The following is a 24,029-nucleotide window of genomic DNA, read 5'->3' on the forward strand; positions in this document are numbered from 1 at the left end:
CGCAGGCTGTTAATACTGTAGAGTGTAGAGTGCAGATCTTGCTTTGCCAGTCATCGCTGGAGGTCACTGTATAGCCAAGAGTCAGGTTCATCCGAGCTTCATGTCTGGAGGTCGGTGGGGAAAGGAGGATCTTGGTGCAATGGGCATGTTTCAGTCACAGAGAGACGAAAACCACAGGTTTTGTCCTTTTTGAGTCAAAGGAGTGGGACTCAACCTTGCACAGCCTGGCAGGGCTCAGGCAGTTCCAGTTGCAGGGCCAGGAAGTAGGTCAGCTTGGCAGATACAAAGAGGCCTCTGGAACTTGTTATGCCTCTGTAGTTCAGAGCAGGAGGTCAGTCAGCCGCAGTTTGGAGTCAATTCGGCCTGTGGTCAAGGGTGCAGGTCCAGTCTTCCTTCTCAACAAACAGGACAGGCTTCAAGCAACAGGGTGTCCTTCTTCTGTACTATCCACAACCCCTCTTTGAAGAGGGAACATCTTCTGGAGTATTCCTCTTAAAAAGGTGTCTGGAATTTCATGCCACCCAGCCCTCGTCCCAGGCAGTTTCAGAATTGCGACTTAAAATCCGACTACCATTCAAGAGGGTTTTAAATTACACAATGCCTCAGACACCAAACCTGACTTTCCCAACTGCTCCCAATCAAAAGTTATCACTTGCTAAACGTAATAAGATAACACAATGATATCTTTTGATAGAGGTAGGCCTTGCAACAGTGAAAAACGAAGTTGAGATTTTTTTTCACTACCAGCGCATGTAAAACTTAAAAGTACATGTCCAACCTTTTAAATGCAATACACCCTGCTCTATAGGCTAGTCAAGGCCTACCCCTAGGGGTGACTTATATGCATTAAAAAGGAAGGTTTTGGCCTGGCAAAAAGTTTCTTTATCAAAGCAGCAGTTCAAAACTACACATATAGGCCCTCATTATAACCCTAGCGGTCGGTGTTAAAGCGGCGGTAAGTCCGCCAACTGGCTGGCGGAAAAAAAAATTGAATCACGACCGTGGCGAAAACCGCCAACATAGACAGCCACTTTAACACTCCGACTGCCTCGGCGGTACAAACAAACAGCCTGGCGGTCACCGCCAACAGACAGGCGGAAGACAATGTACCGCCCACACCATTATGACACACCAATCCGCCACCTTTTCCGGGGAGGATTCAACGCGAACTAAAACACGGCGGAAACAGGACTTGGAAGGGAAAACACTCACCTCTACACACCCCACGAGGAACCAGGACGCCATGGAGCCGGAACTTCAGATTCTCCCTGCAATTGTCTTCCTGTTCCTCTACCAGGAACACGACCGACGGCGGCGATGACCACAGTCAGTACTGCACCCACGACACAGGGGAAAGGGGAGGGGGGAGGGAAAAGAGAGTGACACACCCATGCAACAAGCAACACCCCCACCCTCACCCACAACAACACACACACAAATACATGCTGAAACATTTCATTTACATCCCCCAACACCCCCTGGAAGAACGCAAGGACAAAAGGAAATGAGTTGAACGAATGTAATTAAGAAAAATCCATTAGTCAAGAATATATATACACTATTAACAAATATGTACACCAAGATTTCAAGTCCATGTACTGCACCATATAGTCCGTGGACCACTGGGCCCAAAAAGCATGGGCTAGGCCCACATAAGATACCGGATCCAAACAAAGAGAACACTGCAGGGGCATCAGATCGAAACAAAACAGGCACCTCAGGGGGACGGGAAGGGGGGGCACCTCAGCCAGATGAGTGCACGACGCCAGCTCCACGAGGGGGCTCCATGCCCATTGATGTATCCTGGGGAGTGCAAAGCCACAGTCTCACAAGTCGTTACAGTGGGTGGGTTGCCCACTGCTTCATCCTGGGGAGTGCAAAGCCACAGTCTCCCAAGTCTTTACAGTGGGTGGGTTGCCTACTGCTTCATCCTGGGGAGTGCAAAGCCACAGTCTCACAAGTCTTTACGGTGGGTGGGTTGCCCACTGCTTCATCCTGGGGAGTGCAAAGCCACAGTCTCTCAAGTGGATGCCTTTCTCCACTGGTTCTGGAGGGGGCTTTGTGCCCAGAGTGCTTCATCCTGCAAAGGACAGAGGTAGTGGATGTGATTCTCCACTGGTTCTGGAGGGGGCTTTGTGCCCAGAGTGCTTCATCCTGCCAAGGACGGAGGTAGTGGATGCCTTTCTCCACAGGTTCTGGAGGGGGCTTTGTGCCCAGAGTGCTTCATCCTGCCAAGGACAAAGGTAGTGCATGCGATTCTCCACTGGTTCTGGAGGGGGATTGTGCCCAGAGTGCTTCATCCTGCCAAGGACGGAGGTAGTGGAAGTGATTCTCCACTGGTTCTGGAGGGGGCTTTGTGCCCAGAGTGCTTCATCCTGCCAAGGACATAGGTAGTGGATGTGATTTTCCACTGGTTCTGGAGTGGACTTTGTGCCCAGAGTGCTTCATCCTGCCAAGGACAGAGGTAGTGGATGTGATTCTCCACTGGTTCTGGAGGGGGCTTTGTGCCCAGGGGGCTTCATCCTGCCAAGGACAGAGGTAGTGGATGCCCTTCACCACTGGTTCTGGAGGGGGCTTTGTGCCCAGAGTGCTTCATCCTGCCAAGGACTGAGGTAGTGGATGCCTTTCTCCACTGGTTAAGGAAGTGGAGTTACCGCTGGCGGTGAGCTCAGTAGCTGCGATGCTTGCGGTGCTCATTGGGCAGCGGTGCTGGTGGGGGGCTGACTGACCTCGGTGCTGCGGCAATGTCCTGAGCGGCGGTGGTGGTGGCGGCCTGACTGACCTCAGTGCTGGCAGCGGTGCTGGTGGCGGCTTGACTGACCTCGGTGCTGGCGGCGGTGTCCTGAGCGGCGGTGCTGGTGGGTGGAGGAAGTTGGAGGGGGGAGGTTGGACAAAGGGACAATGGCTGTCATCAGTGCTGAGGCCAGAGACTGAAAAGCTCGCTGTTGGGCTGCCTGGCCAGAATGAATGCCCTCCAGGTATGCATTTGTCTGTTGCAACTGCTTCTCTACACCCTGGATGGCATTCAGAATGGTAGACTCCCCAACAGTGAGGGATCTGAGGAGGTCAATGGCCTCCTCACTAAGGGCAGCAGGGCTGACTGGGGCAGGGGCTGAGGTGCCTGGGGCGAAGGAGATGCCCACCCTCCTGGGTGAGTGGCCACCAGGGAACACGCTGAGGGGCTGCTGGGAGGGCGATGGTGGTAGTGGGGGGTGGCGGCTGTACCTGTAGATGCGGGGGGCACAGAGGGGCCCACCACCGCAAGGGAGGTCCCATCAGAGGAGGAGTCGGTGTTGCTGGACTCTGCTCCAGTGCCTGCCGTGGAGCTCCCCTCGCCCTCCGTCCCACTGGGGAATTCAGAGTCCGTAGTCTCGCCCTCCAGGGCCCGGTGGGATGCAGCACCCTCCTGCTCCGGTGGCACAGCTCCTCCACCTGATGATGCTAATGAACACAAGAACAGGGAGAGCACAAAAAGTGGGGGAAAGAAAGAAGAAAGATATGTTCAGTGCATGCAATACCGCTACCGTTGGCGGACACTACAGACACAGCAGCTCTCTGCACTACGCCATGCACTTAGAGTTCCCTAATTGATCACAGGGACATGGGGTACATGGCCTGTGGCCGATTGCTGCACACACGGAAGTCACAGGAGCCTGACTGGGTGTAGATGGCTATTACTGCTGGTGGGGTTGGGGTGCCACTTGGCCTGCCTCACAAAGGGTCCTTGCCTACAAGGCTCGCCCTAGCCTAGGGGAACCCACAACCCACCTCCCCCACCCAGACACCTCCAATGCGTGCAGAGTCAGCTGAATGTGACTGAACTCACCCCCATGTGGCTGCTGTGATGTCCTCAAGCGCCCATCCAACTCCGGATATGCGACCGCCAGGATCCGGAACATCAGGGGGGTCATGGTGCGACGGGCACCCCTCCCACGTGGGAGGCCATCCCCAGCTGGGCCTATGCCATCTTCTTGCTCCAGCGGCGAATGTCCTCCCATCTTTTTTGGCAGCGGGTGCTCCGTCTGTGGTGGACCCCAGGGCCCCGACGTCCTTGGCGATGACATGCCACATATCCTTCTTCTGGTGGGCGATGACCTAGAGGAATAGTACAGGGGAAAAGGGTAAACATTAACCGTCCGGCCCATCACAGTCAATGGCCCACATTCCCACCCTTGCCCTGACGCATATACACTCACTGTCGTATCATGCACGCCTCATCCCCCCCACACTATCTCCCATCCACACCACTCCAAACAGGCATTGCCCATACTGCATGCTCACAGTGTACTCACATGTTTGTCTGGAGGACCGTAGAGTAGCGTGTACTGGGTGAGGACCCCATCCACAAGTTTCTCCAACTCCTCCGAAGTGAAGGCAGGGGCCCTTTCCCCAGACACTTGAGCCATCGTCCCTTCCAGACTGAGGTCACAGCAGCACTTGCAGTGTAGGTGCTCTCCTGTCGAAGGTCAGGTATCAAGTGAGTGAACAGACAGAAAATGGCGGTCACGTCTGCGGCAGTGCGTACCGTCACCGCCGGCATACATCGTCATTGGCTCCTGGGACCCATAGGGTCCAATGTTAACCAATGCAGGATTGCGCTGCGGTCTTCCACCGCCTACCACGACGGTGTAGAACGCCAGCGCAGTTACCTCATATCCCCTTGTCCCACTTTACAGGTCAGGCAGCTGCCATTTCAGGGGGCCACATGGCATTAATTTCAACTGCGTCCCACATATCTAGGCCTTGCATACACACTGAGACAGGCACATAGCGGATTGACTAATGTGCGCAAGAAAGTTGTTATTTTCGTACCTCAGTGTTGGCTGACCCTCTGATCGCTGTTCTCATCTATAGAGCACATCCGCTGGGGCAGGTGAGGAGATGGCGGCATCCTCCGGTGTACAGACCGCTGGTGGACCTGTCAACAATGGAAGAGCGACATGTAATAGTCACCTACAGACTTAATCGTGCCACAATCCAGGAACTGTGTGCCCAGTTGGAGCCAGGCCTGATGTCAGGTATCCGCCATCCCACAGGAATACCCCCTCTAGTGCAGGTACTGTCAGTACTCCATTTCCTGGCAAGTGGGTCTTTTCAAACTACAGTGGCCATAGCATCAGAGATGTCCCAGCCTATGTTCTCAAACGAGTTGTCTAGAGTGTTGTCTGCCCTGCTGAAACACATGCGCAGCTACATCGTTTTCCCTGAGGTGGAGGATTTGCCTACAGTGGAAGGTGACTTCTATGCCCTGGGACATATCCCCAACATCATAGGTGCCATTGATGGGACACATGTGGCTTTGGTATTCCCCCCCTCCGCAGGAGTCAACAGGTGTACAGAAACCGGAAGAGCTACCATTCTATGAACGTGCAGATGGTGTGTTTGGCAGACCAGTACATCTCCCATGTAAACGCCAAGTTTCCTGGCTCAGTGCATGACGCTTACATTCTGAGGAATAGCAGCATCCCTTATGTGATGGGGCAACTCCAGAGGCACCGTGTGTGGCTATTAGGTGAGGACATGGACCCTATTCAGTGTGAATAGTTGTCTAGTTCTGGGGTTGTGCCTAAGGGTTAGTGTGTGTCTAACTTGTCCCTCGACATTTGCAGGTGACTCTGGCTACCCCAACCTGTCATGGCTACTGACCCCAGTGAGGAATCCCAGGACAAGAGCAGAGGAACGCTACAATGAGGCACATGGGTGAACTAGGAGGGTTATAGAGAGAACCTTCGGCCTCCTAAAGGCCAGATTCCGGTGCCTCCATATGACAGGTGGTTCCCTATACTACTCACCAAAGATGGTGTGCCAGATCATCATGGCCTGCTGTATGCTGCACAACTTGGCTTTGCGACGACAGGTGCCTTTTCTGCAGGAGGATGGTCCAGAAGGAGGTGTTGTGGCAGCTGTGGAGCCTGTGGACAGTGAAGAAGAGGAGGCAGAAGAAGAGGACATAGACAGCAGAAACACAGTGATCCAGCAATACTTCCAGTGAGACACAGGTAAGAAGATATCACTGCCTCCTACATCTGATATAATTGTTCTTCCTCTCATCTGTCTGCCACTTTCACCCAGTGTATGGACCTTGATTTGTCCCTTTGCTTTTCAATTTCACAGATGTGGGTCCCACTGTGTGACCTCTGCTATGTTACCTCATGGACCAGAGCTGTGTGACATAGGTATGTTGACAATACTATGGACATTGCTATTTCCCTCAGTTATTGCAAATACACATTCGTGAAAGCACAGACTGACTCCAGCTTGTTTTGTGATTCAAGGGTGTTTATCTAGGTGCAAAATAGTGGAGGGGTTTGTAAAATGGTCAGGGGTGATGGTGGAGAAATGTCCATGGCAGAGTCCATTCTATTTGTCTCACAGGTGCATTGTCCAAAGGGGCATAGGAAGTGGGGCTAGGGCAGTTTAAGGATGGACAGGGTGACAAAGTGGGACAGTAGGATGACATTCAGGGTGGTCTTATTTCTTGGCGGGGTCTTGGCATTGTTCTCTGTCTTTGTTCTGGATCTCAGGGACCGTTTGCGGGGTGGTTCTCCATCTGCAGGGGGTGGGGTGCTGGTGTCGTGGTCCTGTGGTGGTGCCTCCTGTCCACTAGCGCCGGCGGAGGTCGTGGGCAGTTCATCGTCCAGGCTAGTGTCAGGGGCCCCTTGTTGTGCCACAGTGTCCCTCCTGGTGTTCACGAGGTCCTTCAGCACCCCTACAATGTGCCCAGGGTGGTGTTGATGGATTTGAGTTCCTCCCTGAACCCCAAATACTGTTCCTCCTGCAGCCGCTGGGTCTCCTGAAACTTGGCCAGTACCGTTGCCATTGTCTCCTGGGAATGATGGTAGGCTCCCATGATGTTGGAGAGGGCCTCGTGGAGAGTGGGTTCCCTGGGCCTGTTCTCCCCCTGTCGCACAGCAGACCTCCCAGTTCCCCTGTTTTCCTGGGCCTCTGTCCCTTGAACCGTGTGCCCACTGCCACTGCCCCCAGGTCCCTGCTGTTGTTGGGGTGGTGGGTTAGCCTGGGTTCCCTGTAATGGTGGACACACTGCTGCTTAACGTGTCCTGGGGACAGAGGTATGGGCCCGCTGGGTGGGTGCTGTGCTGGTGTTTCCTGAGGGGGGAGGCTCTGTGGTGGCCTGTGACTGTGTCAGGATAACCGACTGTGTGTGCCATGGTGTGCAATGGGTGGGTGACCCTGTACCCCAGTGCTAACATTCTTGTGTAGGAGCTTATGTGATAATTGTTTAGGGGTCTGTGTGGGTATGTGTAGTGGACATGCATTGGTGATGGGTGCCATGCTTTGTTGTTGCATACAGGGCTTGGTGTTGGGATGTGTGGTTTGTGCTAGTGGGACATATGTGAGGAGTTGGAGTGATGGGGGTGAGGGCGAGGGTGAGAGTATGTGATAGCATGCAGGTAGGGTGGGGGATGTAGTAGTTAAAATTTGACTTACCAGAGTCCATTCCTCCAGCTACTCCTGCAAGGCCCTCAGGATGCAGTATAGCCAAGACCTGCTCCTCCCATGTTGTTAGTTGTGGGGGAGGAGGTGGGGGTCCGCCGCCAGTCCTCTGAACCGCAATGTGGTGTCTTGAGACCACAAACGCACCTTCCCCCGTAGGTCGTTCCACCTTTTCCTGATGTCATCCCGTGTTCTTGGGTGCTGTCCCACACCGTTGACCCTATCCACGATTCTGCGCCATCGCTCCATCTTCCTAGCTATGGAGGTGTGCTGCAACTGTGATCCATATAGCTGTGGCTCTACCCGGATGATTTCCTCCACCATGACTTGAGCTCCTCCTCAGAAAACCTGGGGTATCTTTGCGGTGCCATGGGGTGGTGTGGGTGCTGTGTGAGGTGGTGTGTGTTGTGCTGTGTGGGGAAATGTTTAGGGTTGTGAGGTGTTTTGTGCGTGGAAGGTGTATGGGTGATGGTGTTGTGTGCCTCTGTATGCTGGTGTGGTCTTAGCTTTTCTGTCTCTCTGCTTCTCAAAAATTTTGGGTTGTAAGGGTTTGGGGGTAATGTGGGTGTGTGTTTTATATTGTATTGAGTGTGTGGGAGTGGTGTGTGTATGTGTAGCAGGTGTGTATTTGGAATTGTCCAATGTGGTTGTGTTTTGTAAAAGTGTGTGTATTTTGAGCGCTGGGGTGTGTACCGCCAATGGAATACCGCGGCTGAAAGACCGCCACGTGGATTCGTGATAGTGTGGGCGTATTCCTGTTGGCGTGACGGTGGAGGTTTTGTTATCGACAGTTTATCACTGACCTTTGGTGTGGCGGACTTGTGTGGGTGTCTAGATTTTGGCCGATTCCGAGCTGTGGGTCGTAATGGCTGTGGCGGAATTCCGCGGCGGTGTGTTGGAGGTCTTCTGCACGGCAGTAAGCGAGATTTACCGCCGATGTTGTAGTGAGGGCCATAGTCTGCAATGCCAGGCCTGTCTTTAAAGGGATTACTAAGTGGAAAGCACAATAAGTGCAACAGGCCCACTAGTAGCACTCAATTTACAGCCCATGAGTACATGTAAAACCTTTTTACTAGGGACTTACAAGTAAATTAAATGTACCAGTTCGGTGTAAACCAATTTTACTATGTTTAAAGGAGACAGCATAATCACTTTATCACTGGTTAGCACTGGTAAAGTGTGCAGATTCCTAAGGCTAACAACAACTAATTCAGGAAAACAGGAGGTGTGAAGGCAATATGTTTGGGGGAAGACCACCCTAAGGCTGACAGGTCTAATAATATGATTGGCACACTAATGGCCAAGCCCAACATAACCTAAGCTACGTTCTGCTCAGCCTTGGTCATGAACTGCTCATCCATGGCTAAATAGATCACATCGTTGTTCATGCCTGGCACACCCTGTTTCACATTCTGCACACCTTGGTCCATATGTGTTCTGCATATTCTAGGCAACACACTGCACACCCAAAACAACATTCTTTTTTGTATATTTTTTTATTGGTGAATATATAGTGATACATAACCAAGTATACAGAATATCAGTTTTAATACAACCAAATATACCTAAGTAATCAATAATACATTACAGTTGAATAGAAGAATTTCCCCATCTTCCTTCTAAGAACAGGTTACTATTATGAGAGGGAGTCAGCATTAAATGGGGAAAGAAAGAGGATAACTAAACCATAAGACAATGTCAATTCTAATTGTTCACATGGCAGAACTCTGGCATGGAAACTCTTTGCCTAGTTTTGATCTTAATTAGATGACGAATCCTGATCTATTTGTGAAAGGTGAGGATGGGTATCCAAGAAGTTGGCATATCCGTTACATAGCCCCACATGTAGCTTGAAGTGGCTGGATAGGGTACATATCAATACATTAGATAGATTAAAGTAAGGAAATGTAATCAGAAAAAGTACAAATAAAATCATTCAGACTGGTGCGGGATTCTGAAATCAGAGCGCAGATAACACTTAACCTATGTCATAGTTATACCTTGTACACAGTGTGAAACCAAGCAAGTATTATTATATGAAATATGCAACATGTGGCATGTGATAGGCCAGAACCCTCTGCCACAAGCCAGTTCTGTTCAAAATCCATAAAAAATCAAAAGACGAGCAGCCCTCCACTTCAATACTTAAATCATATCCCAGGGGTGACAATCCAAAGAGGGAAAAGAGGAAGTTGGGATCCACAGCTGTGGCCATCACATTTGTAAACAGGAAAATTGGACAATATTAGTAATTAGTAATTGGTAATCTAATAATCACATATGGATAGTTGTCATGGATTCTGGTGCTAATGATGATGATGGTCGGCGTGGGACTGGACAGGAGGGGGTGATCAAGTAGTCTGCTTGTCCGCTGTGTATCATGTTTTGATCATTTACAAAGTTGAAATTAGAACGGGTTCCCACAGTTGTGTGTATATCTCCGCTTTGTCTTGTAGCCTATATATATAAGCCTCTCAAAGGGTGGTATCTGATGTATTCCAACCAAGCACTCATCATGGGTAAGTTGGTGTAGGTCTCCCCAGTGTCATAGGATAGATATTCACAGGAGTGCTGTGACTATCAGACGTCTCATGTGGCTTGTGAGGGTTGGTAAACTGACCATGTTGTGCAGGAAAACCAGAATGTTTGATAGGGGTGGTGTAGTTTCCCAGCGAAGGTGGCCTGCACTGAGGACCAGTACTCTATCATGTCGGAACAGTGATAGATGATGTAGGGTACATTACATTTCTCCTGTGCACATTTCCAGCTGTTGGAGTGGTGTACCAGACCTGCTGTCTGAAGTTTTTGTGGGGTCCGGTACCAGCTATGAGGTGTTTTAAAAAAGAGTGAACTTCACCCTGGTCTCTCTCACTCTTTTGTCCATATTTTCGATGACTTCAACCCAGTCATCTTCTACGTAGTCTGTGTGTAGCAGTCCCTGCCATTTAGTGCACAACTGTGCCAGCAGATGACATGAGTGAAGGTGATGCACTATTAGACTGTAAAAAACACAGACCACCCCATTTAACATGCCACAGGTCATGAAATATTTCAGTAGAGGGAAGTCCCTGAATTACCACTGTGACGCTCCCAGTCGCCCCATGGGGGAATACTACAATTCTAAATACAGGGAGTGCAGAATTATTAGGCAAATGAGTATTTTGACCACATCATCCTCTTTATGCATGTTGTCTTACTCCAAGCTGTATAGGCTCGAAAGCCTACTACCAATTAAGCATATTAGGTGATGTGCATCTCTGTAATGAGAAGGGGTGTGGTCTAATGACATCAACACCCTATATCAGGTGTGCATAATTATTAGGCAACTTCCTTTCCTTTGGCAAAATGGGTCAAAAGAAGGACTTGACAGGCTCAGAAAAGTCAAAAATAGTGAGATATCTTGCAGAGGGATGCAGCACTCTTAAAATTGCAAAGCTTCTGAAGCGTGATCATCGAACAATCAAGCGTTTCATTCAAAATAGTCAACAGGGTCGCAAGAAGCGTGTGGAAAAACCAAGGCGCAAAATAACTGCCCATGAACTGAGAAAAGTCAAGTGTGCAGCTGCCACGATGCCACTTGCCACCAGTTTGGCCATATTTCAGAGCTGCAACATCACTGGAGTGCCCAAAAGCACAAGGTGTGCAATACTCAGAGACATGGCCAAGGTAAGAAAGGCTGAAAGACGACCACCACTGAACAAGACACACAAGCTGAAACGTCAAGACTGGGCCAAGAAATATCTCAAGACTGATTTTTCTAAGGTTTTATGGACTGATGAAATGAGAGTGAGTCTTGATGGGCCAGATGGATGGGCCCGTGGCTGGATTGGTAAAGGGCAGAGAGCTCCAGTCCGACTCAGACGCCAGCAAGGTGGAGGTGGAGTACTGGTTTGGGCTGGTATCATCAAAGATGAGCTTGTGGGGCCTTTTCGGGTTGAGGATGGAGTCAAGCTCAACTCCCAGTCCTACTGCCAGTTCCTGGAAGACACCTTCTTCAAGCAGTGGTACAGGAAGAAGTCTGCATCCTTCAAGAAAAACATGATTTTCATGCAGGACAATGCTCCATCACACGCGTCCAAGTACTCCACAGCGTGGCTGGCAAGAAAGGGTATAAAAGAAGGAAATCTAATGACATGGCCTCCTTGTTCACCTGATCTGAACCCCATTGAGAACCTGTGGTCCATCATCAAATGTGAGATTTACAAGGAGGGAAAACAGTACACCTCTCGGAACAGTGTCTGGGAGGCTGTGATTGTTGCTGCACGCAATGTTGATGGTGAACAGATCAAAACACTGACAGAATCCATGGATGGCAGGCTTTTGAGTGTCCTTGCAAAGAAAGGTGGCTATATTGGTCACTGATTTGTTTTTGTTTTGTTTTTGAATGTCAGAAATGTATATTTGTGAATGTTGAGATGTTATATTGGTTTCACTGGTAATAATAAATAATTGAAATGGGTATATATTTGTTTTTTGTTAAGTTGCCTAATAATTATGCACAGTAATAGTCACCTGCACACACAGATATCCCCCTAACATAGCTAAAACTAAAAACAAACTAAAAACTACTTCCAAAAATATTCAGCTTTGATATTAATGAGTTTTTTGGGTTCATTGAGTACATGGTTGTTGTTCAATAATAAAAATAATCCTCAAAAATACAACTTGCCTAATAATTCTGCACTCCCTGTATCTCCATTCCTGCATCCAAGACTATTGGAACTTTTCTTGCAAAGCTTCGAAGGACTTGAGTTCTTAATCCGTTATTAGCAAGTTGTCCAATGTAAAAATGCTTGCGCGCTTCTATAGGTCCCACGATATATTCCACCTCCACTTGTACTCTGGTGTTGTGCCAAATGGGAACTCACAAGTGCAGCCTTGCATTTCGCTTAAGAAATAAATGTGCACTGAGCCATGCTATCAACATCATTTGGGTAACTGGATTAGTTGTACTCAGTGTTGTCCTGTCTTGGCCACATATAGAGGAGGTGGCCAAAGACACGTTCTTGACATCTTTGGACAGGGAAACCTGTGCTTCACATGTATTGAAAGGAAGAACATTTTGAAACTGCAGAGGACTGGAGCTATTGGAGAGATATGGAGCAAGATGATGAAGGAATGTGAAGGCTTACTAGAAGTACAGGGGGTAGAAAAGTACAAGCTCTTAGAGAGAGGAAGTGTATTTTGATTTGAGCAGTTCAGATAAATCACAAGAAGAGGATCACTAATTGCAACTCTTAGTGAGAATATGGAGGTTTTAATCTACTAATCTATCTCTATCTAGAGTCATCTTCAGCACAAAGAAATGATCGAGAAAGTGCTGGTGGGCAGCACACAGAAACTAAAGCTCCGTCTTTAATCACAAAATATAGTTGTGGAAGGAATTTTTGATTAAAATGATTCGTGCAAATCAATATGAATGTATTATAATTGAAACAGAACTTCTGATATGTACAGTACTGTGTTTTCCTGACCGATGCTCAAACATCACACAACTAGGCCTAAAAGGATATTGCTGCTACTCCTTAATATTCATTTTGTGTTTATATTTCTCATTAGACATCACACAACGCAAAATGAGCAGTTTTCGGTAATAATATAACGTTGTGGAATAACTCCAAAGGAAGACTGGCTATTTCTTATTGATTTGGAGCACATGTTGAACTTAGTCTATTTTTAGATTTGGCTCATTGCTACTTTTTTTTTAAATGCCCAAAAACCTTATAACAATTGTTTTCTATGCCGTGTCTGATTTATTGAGACTGAATATATATTATTTCCGTGTAGTACTTTAGTATTTCAGTAAACCTTCACAGTTTTCCTTAATGTATTAATCTCAAACTCCCTTTTAAGTCAGTCCTTATTTATTAATTGTATTTTGAAATGCCGTTTTGAATCTTATCCATAGCAAATAGGGGATGCAAGAAGCCACCTGGGAACTCTGCAGAGCATAGCCTTTACACATGGCACACTGGGCCCAAAGACAAGTGCTAAAAACAAGCACTAAGGGCCAGATGTAGGAAGATATGATTTTGCGACTCGGAAATTGCGAGTCGGTGCGGCTCGCAATTTCCGAGTTGCAAAATCATATGCAGAATGGTGTCCATGACACCTTCTGCGAATCGCAAGGGGGTCGCAAAGACGCACCTCATTAATATTAATGAGGTGGGTCGCAATTTGCGACCCCCTTGCGATTCCCTGCACTCACAGGGATGGTGGCCAGCTGGAGACAGCAGACCTCCATGTCTGTGACTGCTTTTTTAATAGAGCAGTTTTTTTTTTGTATTGCAGCCCGTTTTCCTTAAAGGAAAACGAGTTGCAATACAAAAGAAAAAATGAAACCATTTGGTTTCGCTTTTTCAGTGTAGGCAGCTCTGAAAAAATATTTATGGCGACATTCACAAAGGGGAAGGGGCCCCATGGGGACCCCTTCCCTTTTGTGAATGAGTTAGCACCCACTTGACATGGGTGCTAAATGCGAATTGCGGCCATGTTCGCGGTCACAAAGCAATTTTGCATCGCAGTGCGAATCGCAAATAGGAAGGGAACACCCCATCCTATTTGCGAGTCGCATTCCCATTTTGCGAGTCGGTACCGACTCGCAAAATCGGAATGCGCATCGCGATGCGTGTTTTGCATGGCACAAACTTCGAATTTTGCGGTTTGCGCCATGCAAAACGCTTTTTACATCTGGCCCTAAAAGTGTTCTGTTATTGGCACTGAACTGTATACCCAAGATAGGACACATCTCATTTTATGAATGTTGTTAGCAGGATATTCTAAAAATGCAGTCAGAAAAAGAAACCTGCATAGAAAAAACTGGGAATTCCTACGGGTTTCTTCACAATTGAGTAGACTTTGCTGTCCACCTCTCATACTAGTGTTATGGTCCCTCCTTACAGGGGCTCCAAGTGAAAGGTGTGAGGCCAGACTAGTATGGTAAGAAATCCCAGTATGCCTATTCCTTTTGACTATAAGGATGTGGTGGCATGGCACATATAGCAATCAGGGGTGCAAATGGGACTCCTTGAAAGAACTTGGCTGTCAGTGTGAATGATGCATGGCTGCGAATGTCCAGGAGACTCAAGGGGAACGTGTGAGGGGACAATTAAGTGAGAAATTTCTGGTGAATGTGATACAGTGCGAGTTTGTTGGAGTTAGAAGCTCCAGGTTTGCACAGCCATGTTGTGCTCCAGTGGGGCACTCCTGCAGGGAAAGACTGTAGGAAGCATAGTCCAAGATTTGCAGCTGGATCTTCCACCACACCAGAAGAACTGGGGTGGACTTTGCTTCCACAGGTAATATGGTACTGGACACTAGGAAGAAAGATTGTAAGGGAACAACTTCCTAGGGCCACCAGATAGGATCAACAATCTTCTGAGTGGAATAGTGTACCTGAGTACCCTTTTCCATCACTTCAGACCCCTGAAAATTGGCAGTCCGAAACTAAGGCTCCCTTTGCAGGGCACATGCCAAACCTTTAGTGAATGCACAGATCTGAGTTGAAAGTGTGAGCTTTCTCTCTAAGCAGTGCACAAGTCCAGACACTGTAGGTCACAAAGTCCTTGTGCAGTTGGGCTAAATCAAGGTGATCTGAAGTCAAAAGGTGGTAGTGAGAATCTGTGGCTCCCTTTGGAGAATAAGGAGGTGATTTAATTCACGGCTTTGCCTCTGGTGACCAGATTCTCCACCCTGGTCAACAGTGTTGGGATGAGGCAAAAACAAGGGTAGATGTCTAGTAGAATGAAGGCAGCTGCCCAACTAATGTCTGCCCTTGGTCATAATTCATCCATTATAGATACAAGGATTTATTCTCTCCCTCGGGAATGTAGCCAACATGTGCAACTGAAATTATGTTATTTTTATTCTGTATTCCCGCAATCATAAGTAGGCTGCCTTTTTCAATTGTTTTAGCCAAGAATTGTAATTGTGGTCTGTAGTTTGCACAATCCTTTGCCTCCAGACCAGGTTTCTTTAGATGTGGTTTAATAGGTAAACATTTGAGCTCTTTACGCGTAATGTCCATAGTGAATGAAATATTGGTAATTGTTTGCATGGCTCCTGGCGATAGGTTTGACAGACAGGATTTCCTTGAAAGTAGCAGTCGCACAGGGGTCATACGTTGATCTACTTTTTTGTGCTCTCTGATACTACTTTCTAATACAGTTGGTCAGTGGTCCCACGCATACTAAGGGGCACACAATTGATCTAGTAATATCACTGAATTAATGGTTGAAAGTCCGTCCCGCTTACTTGGTATGACCATTTTCTAATTGCTCTAAAACCTCCTATCTTCTCGACCTCTATCCCTCCTCCTTCCACCAGGAGGGCAGGCCGCTGTTGGCCCCAGCTTAATCTTAGAGAATGGACCACTGTACTGGAAAATTCCAGACCTGACTCTGACGATCAAATTATTTTATCGTCAGACAGATTTAGTGAGTGGATCTCCAATTAATCAGATACTGTACTGCCGGTTAGGGGCTATCACGAAGGGACACCCCAATAGGAAATCTCTTTGGTTCACACCTTATTTACTGGAGTTAAAAAAGGACTATAAACACTTGGAGAGAAGGTGGAGGAAGTTTTAACATCACAAAATCAGATTATAGGAAAACCATTAGAAATTATCATGTTGAATTAGGAGCCTCTCAGGCCGCCTATTATGCAACTAAAATAGAAGATTCTGCCAATTCCCTCAAAGAAATGTTTCAAATCTTTAAAGAAATTGTTCAGCCTGCTCCACCTAATGACCCTATAGAGGCCTCCTTGGAGCATAGAAATAATCTGTCACTCTTCTTTCAAAAGAAAGTAATAGACATCTATTTGACTTTTGCTGATTGGTCTGTCCAGGAAACCAATCAAGCTAGTCAGTCCACTTATCAACAACCTGATGCCTCACTCTCGGTTTTTCCTCTACTCACGGTAGAATAAGTGATTAGTCTTTTTCATACTTTAAATTCTGGGCCCCCTTTGGACATTGCACCTCCCTATATTCTTGCCCAGGGATCAGACATCATTGCCCCCATTCTAACTTAACCTCCTTAATTTAGCACTCACAACTGCGCTGATTTCCCATCAGTGGAAACATGCAGTGGTTAAGCCTCTGTTAAAAAAGCCTTATCTTATTGCTACCCTTCTGAATAACTACAGGCTGATATCTTTGTTTCCTGTTGCCTCTAAACTCGTAGAAAACCATTTTAATAAACATCTTGCAGGCTTTCTTGAGGACCACGAGATCTTACATCCGACTCAAATGGGTTTTAGACCTCAACACAGTACTGAAACTGCATTGTTGGCAGTGGTGGTAGAGGCTCCCTGCCGTCATTCTCCTCGATCTTAGTGCAGCCTTATCTACCATAGATCATACCATTCTGTTTCAAAGAATTTCCAAAGCTGGTATCAATGATTGTGCTCTAAAATGGCTGTCTTCATTTTTGGAGAGCTGTACTTTCCAAGTTCTTGATCGGTTCTGTCTTTCCGACAGTTTATGTCATAACTGTGGGTGCCCCAGGGATCTTCCTTGAGCCCCACACTCTTTAAACTCTATATGTACCCACTGGCAGAGATTGTAGGTCCTTATGAACTGTCATTGGTTTATTATGCTGACGACATCCAGTTGGTGATCTCATTTTCCTCAAATTCGAACATAGGTCAACCCCAACTAATGCCTTGTCTTCAAACGGTAGCCAGATAGATGGTGAACTGCAAGCAAAAACTAAATGGAGACAAGACAGAGGTGATGTTATTGGGGAACAACCTTCCTTATAGGTCCCTGCCTCTGGTCCCTGAAGGGCTGGAGACTTTACCACCTCCGAAAAATGCAATAAAGAGTTTAGGAGTGTGGCTGGAATCCAGCATTACCATGGACCATCAAGCAAGAAAACTTGCTGCCACTTGTTTTAAACTGCTAAGGATGTTGAGGAAAGCCTTTGCTGTTCTTACTTTTTTTAGCCAAAGAACATATTATTCACGCCCTTATAATCTTGCATTTAGACTACCGGAATGCCCTTTACTTTAGCTCACCTCAGTATGTGGTGAAGTGGCTTCAGGTTGTGCAGAACGCCCCTGCTCGTCTTCTCAAAAACATTTCAAGAAATCAATTGGCTAAACCTTCCATAGCTGCTCTCCACTGGCTCCCGGTGGAACAACATATAAAAAATAAGGCCCTCTGCATTATGCACAGTCCACTTCACAGCAGGGCCCCTGCTCTTTTGAGGCCCATAGCCTCCTATTATATACCTTGTAGGCCCCTCAGATCATCTATGGCCTCCCTGATGAACATCCCTAAGGTCAAGAGAGCATGGTGGGGCGGAAGTTCCATGGCTCATAGAGCTGTTGAACTTTGGAACTCTCACCCAGTGGGCCTCCGCCCAATCAATCATGACCTCTCCTTTCATAAGAATCTGAAATACTAGCTGTCTAAGGCTTAATTAGGTGAACCTGCAGTTGGTTCTGTTTTTCTTCAGCACCGGGAGGCCTTTGGGTAGCCATGCACTTTATAAGTCTCATAAACTAAAACGAAATCTTAAAGGACAGATCTAGTAATTCTTCCGGCTGTTTGGATCTATATTACTGGCTTTTGGCTCAGGTTATTTCTTCGAGGAGGTACCCTTAAGAAAGAATGCTCTAGTGAATGTGGGACAGTTTGAGTTTGTGGGACTGCAGAGCTCTGGTTCTGTATAGACAGGGTGTGTTCTATGGGCATGGGCCATTAGGTGCTCTAGTTTCTTTGCAACCTGATATTAATATCTCAAACGTTTGGCCTGATAATGGGGATAGCGTACTAAGAATGCTTCTTTCAACTGTTTGATTATGTGTTACTGGGCTGGCTTTTCTTACTTTTGAGGACGGAGTGTAGACCTTTGAACATTTTCTGTAAAATGAGTAGCCAGAACATCAGAGAGAGTTTGGGGAGGAACCAATTCACTGGCGCGGACTGCACTTCTTTCTTTTCTAAGGGTTGCTCTAAAGATATGATGTTAATGGTTCTATCAGTTTGTGCTGTGCTGCCCTAATTTTTTTCTCCATTTATAACCAAGTGCCCTGTTAGTGGCTTTTAGTGTTGCAAGCACCTCACTTGCCTGGCGTGAGTGAAGTCTGACTGCGTGTTTCTGTGCGACAGTTATGTTGCTTTTGATAGGCATGTGTTTATTGAATTTTGGCACTGCTGATGTCGCTAAGGTCATGAAGGTGTCAGAAGTAGGTTTGGTGGACATTATAAGAGTTTCCAAGCTACCTAATGTAAGCTTCATTTTAGAGTTCTTGGCCGGAGTTGCTGCTTTAGAATTGTGATGGTCAGGAATTGTGATACTGAAGGAATGGCAAGATGGTCGTTCCATCTTAGGGCTAGAGTACTGGATCTGTTTATGTAGTTACTGTTGCAGAATATTTCAGACACGGTGTGTCCCGCAGAGGGCGATGGGTCATTAATGAGCTAGTTCTGTTCCAAAACTCAGAGAAATGATAGTAGTCTATTTGATGAGTTAATCTTTTTTCTCGAGTCATGTATTGAACTTGCCTAGAATTATCAGCTTTGGGAAGCTTTCACTAAGTCTGACAACAGAATGACAGGCTTGTTGTTAATAAGGTGCTTTAAGAGGACGGACTACAGATTAGAAAGAAGGAAATTGAGTAATTGAGGAAGGATGGTATATGACATCGTAAGATGTGCATTAATGTCCAAAGGACTTACATCAGTGCTTGGTTTTCTAAGATAACATATGCATGACGAAGACTCCCCTTGCCCTTCCGTTTGGGCAGTTTTTCATGATAATCTTATTTACTGGTGGTATTGCTTTGTGAGTAATGGGTCGAGCTAAATCCATCAGTGAGGGTGCATATTTGTGTAAGGTCATGCGCATAATACTTATTCTTGGATAAAAATCTCTCATTGAGCACACATTTGTGGTCTTTCTTATTAATGGGAGACTAGTTGAGTTTAGTCAAGGAGTGATAGGTCAGTGATAGCTGCTTGTGATGCTTCTGGGTATTTCAAGCGTTTTTATCTTGTAGACCCAGTTATATATCAGGACAGGACGTTCAATGAGTGTTTTTATTGTTAATGAGGCATCCAAAAGATGAACTTACATTTTCTCAGTGTTGCGACAGCTGAGGTGCTGGCATGGTGATCATATCTCAGAGTTAGTTTTGGATGTGTCTATGGATAATTGCATGTTATCACACATGCTTCTGCTAGCTACATTACAAGAGTAATTTTGAGTATTTTCGTTTTTTACTTGCTGTGGTATTGTTTTGCAGTGCAAGAACTGGGTGTAACCAGGCCTTGGAACAGGCTGGTTTGAGTATTCAATAAGCATGAACGGTCTCTAGTGATTATTTCCTGGTTCCTTATTTACTAAGTGAGGTGTACCTGTGCAGTAACAAGATACTGTCTAGCATGGGTCTTTTGATTATCTGTGTGGGTTTGTTTTGAGTAAATTCTGATGATAATCCATGTTTTGATGTTCTGTAGTACCAGGTCAGAGGGTCAGAAACTGCTGGTCTGAATCGGGATGGCACACATTCAGTTTGTGTGGCATTTACATTTGTGTCTTCCTCCATGTCAGAGGGACTGTTTTATGGTGCCTCTTGGTCTGTTTCTTGCTCTTTCTGGTTAGTAAATCGATGATCTGTAGATATTATGTTACTATTCTGAATTGACAAACTAATCATGTTTTTTGAACTTACATTTCTGATTACATTTTCTGGTAAGACTATACATTTTTTAAGTGTTTTTCATATGTTGAAAAGCCTGTCATTTGCTAATAATAAGAAGAATTTTGAAATTCTAGTCGACTAAGGGGCATATTTATGAGCCCCTAGTGTCACTGGAGCGTCACTTTACGTGATGCTCCAGTGGCGCTAACCTCTGCTCCATATTTACAATGAAGTGTAATGCCACTTTATGTGGCGTTACACCTCCTTGTAAATATGGGCCCCTCCAATGCAGTTATCTGCTTCAGAGGGGCGTGCAATGAGTTTTGTTGTGGGCGTGCCACAGCAACACCCATTGCATTTTGATGCCCCAGATTTACCAGACTTCGTAAACCTGAGGCAGCGCCAAAATCTAACGCCACTCTCAGAGGTGGCGTTAGCAAGGCACAACGAGGAGGAATACTTTTACTTTTGCGTTGGCGGCGGCAGCTAAATTTAGTGCCAGTGCAGGGGACAACACAGAAGTCACTTAAATACGGCGCATCCCTGCGTTGTGAAAATGCGTTGCACTCAGTCATTTTCCCATAAATATGAGCCTAGAGTTGTAGTACTACATCACCAATAATGGTATGTTTTTATCTTACTATCTGCTGTCAAATATTAGAATACAACATTCACCCTTTCCTTTATATCTACTAGGTGGTTTGGAAATCTTAATATTTGCTCAACAGTGCTCGCTGGCTCTAGTGTTGTGTTTATAAGGTCTTCAAAAGACGTTGGTGGTGGCTGAGGGTAGGAATCCCCACGTGTTCCACGTGCCTCAGCGAGCGTGTTGGCAACCTTCTATTTTGTCTGGGATCTGAGATTATAAGACCTTTTCCTGATTTCATTAGGCAACGCTTTGTGAACAGACTTTATTGTTTTCTGAATGCCCTTCCATATTTCTTTTTTAACAGCCAGGGACATTAAAATAGATTTGACCAAAAAGCTTAATATTATTTGATACACATACCTCTGTCAGGACCTTCAGCTTCATTGCCATTACATTTTTAACTTTGTTTTGCATCCTTCACCATCCTTTTCTGATTCCTCTCTGGACGTGTTGGCAAAAAAGGCAAGTAACACTCCTAAAACACCAGCAAAGTTGTATCAGCAAACAATGTCTGCCCTCTTCAGTGGTATAGAGGCCTGCACAGAGCATGGGTTCAGTCACATCCTCACTGTGATGTCTTCACACAGTCCCAAAATGCCACTTTCGCAAATTGCGATTCCCAAATACTGATTTGCAAGTTACCAATTCAGTATTAGAAAATCTGTAAATTGTGATTGCAAATTCTACTGAATTGCAAAGTTCTGAGGCACCTGTATGATGCATACCAAATTCCCAATTGAATATTTCACATAGGATCGCAAATTTGTGATTCAGTAATAAGGAGCTTTGTTCATTTGGCTCTAAATATTTTTAAGTCACCCCAATTATTGTCATAGTTTCTTAATTTGTCTTTTTCTAATGACATTGAATGAAGATCAATCTGGACCCCCTCTATGGAAATAAACTACAGACCCATTTCTTTATTATCTGTGGTTGACAATTTAGGTGAGAGGTTTATAACCTGGTGGTTTTCCATCCTCTTGAAGTCTTTCAACTTAATGCCTTGCCAGTGGGGCAGACGCCTGTCCCTGGAACAGACACCACTTTAAACTCCGTCCTGAACAATCTCAGTCTAAAACGTGATGCAGGTAGTGACACCTGCCTTATCCTGCTTGCTTTTTAGTCCTTATTTTATACAGTTGACCCTTCCATCTTAATCAAAAAAATCAAGACAATGGATATATCAGCAATCTCTTTATGCTTCTGTTTGCTTGCACTTATAGGAAACAGTCTTCCTTTCTTTTTCTTTATTGTTCTAAATCCTTGACAGTTTGACTTTAAGTTCCTCGCTTTCACCCATATTATTCTAAATCTATATCAGACCTCTTGCGGACATTTTGAAACGTTTCAGATCCAAAGTAGTATCTTATGTTGTTAATACTCAGCTTATCCTAAGGCTTCACAAACCCTTATCAAAGACCCAAAAAACTGTGACGAGCTGTCTTTCTTCTGTCCTGTTCAGGATGAACAACAGCTTTGCTAGGGCTAAACAGTTCGAAAATGCTGCTTTTAAGCCGCAGTACTCTTTGCACATCTCCTTTGAAGACTTTCTCACCAGGAACATCTCCCAAACCAGTCAAAAAGGTTAATAGTTTAGAAGTTTTGTTAAATAAGGATGAGACCATTGTCCCACACATAAATGTGGTGACCCGTGCTTGTTTTCATCAAGAGAAGATTAATAAGAAAATACATCCGTTATTCCTTTCTACCTGAAACGCCGTCTGGTCAAGGTCTATTAATTCTAGATTTGACCACAACAATATCTGCTATTTAGGCATTTATTCTTCCTCCTTGTTTAGACCGTAAAGTGTTCAAAATGCTGCAGGAAGGCGGCTACAGAATCTCTCTAAGTATGATCGGGTTTCTGAGGCCCATCGAACTTTTCATTGGCTTCTGGTTGAAAAGCGAATACAATAGAAAGTTTATGTCTGTGCCTCAGAATAGTCCACAATGCAAATCCAATGCCCTCTGTAACTGTTTCCTGGGTATTCTCCTTCATACCACGTTGGGTCCAGTTCTACATTTTTGCTCACTGTTCCATGTTTTTTAAGAGCTACATACATGGGCCACACTTTATCTCCTGTAGCTCTCATTCTATTGAATTTTCTCCCTTTTCATCAATGTTAGTTAAAAATGTGTCTGCAGTTTTGAAAAATATTGAAAATGCATTTTTTCTTCATTCTTCTGTCTTTATCTGGTTTCAGTTCCATGAGGACCTAGGGTGACTGTTTTATGCTTTACAAGGGTTTTCATTCTATCATTCATTCTTTCTTTATGTGCATCGTCCCTAGTGAATTTTTCTCAAAATATTTTATCTTCTTATGTTGCTCTTTTGGATTCTTCTGTTGCATCAGATTCCAGGTCTTAATCTACTATTATGGAGGTCTAAAGCTTTTATCTGCAAACTGTGGCCCTGCCTTACAGAATGTTTTTCATGCCTTATGTAGTTTTAAGACACAGGTGTAGGCAGAATGTTGGATACTAGAAGAAGCCACACGTTCTTCTGGCAATCTAGCCACAAGAGGAAGGTATGGCCACAGAGCCCTCTTCTTCAGAGACAGCAGCACCAGTGCACTCAAGGTTTCTTAAAAGACATGGATCCTTACCAACTTGCAGCAGCCATTGACCCTTCACAGTCCAGACAATTCAGCATCAAATACTTTGGAACAGCGGCAGATATGTGATGAAAATCTTGCCTTTCAACATGCATTGGCTACTACAGTTTTAGGCCTTCCTATAGTTCCACGTACTGCACGGTCCGGCAATGATCTTTCAAAAGAGTGGTACCTAAGTACTAGTTGATCACGTGGTGCTTTATGTGGGGCAGCTCGTCCTTTAAAGGCTTCTAATCCCTCTTTGATGAATTCTTGTTTGAGAGTGCATAAGAAATAATCAGAAATATACAACAAGGAAACTCTGGTATCCTATCTTACATAACTCGTTTCTATAACCTAGCTGCTGAAAAAAAGAAGAGGCATATCTATGTGAGGCTTGCGCCGTCTAAGCGTCACTTTTTCTGATGCTCTGGCGGTGCAAACCTCTGAACTATATCTATGAGTCCATGCAAAGCCACCTTGCGTGGCTTTGAATGGCTTCATAGACATGGAGTAAGACAAAGCAGCGCAAAGCACTGCATTGCCTTACTCTGTGTTAAGGACGTTTTCCATGGACATTGCCTTGGGTTTTCTCACGCAACATCCATGAATTTTGATGCTGCTTCAGATTTACTCAATCATCTAAACCTGGGGAAGCGCCAAAACTTGATGCC

This window comes from Pleurodeles waltl, chromosome 6 (assembly GCF_031143425.1).
Source record: "Pleurodeles waltl isolate 20211129_DDA chromosome 6, aPleWal1.hap1.20221129, whole genome shotgun sequence".
Lineage (NCBI taxonomy): Eukaryota > Metazoa > Chordata > Amphibia > Caudata > Salamandridae > Pleurodeles > Pleurodeles waltl.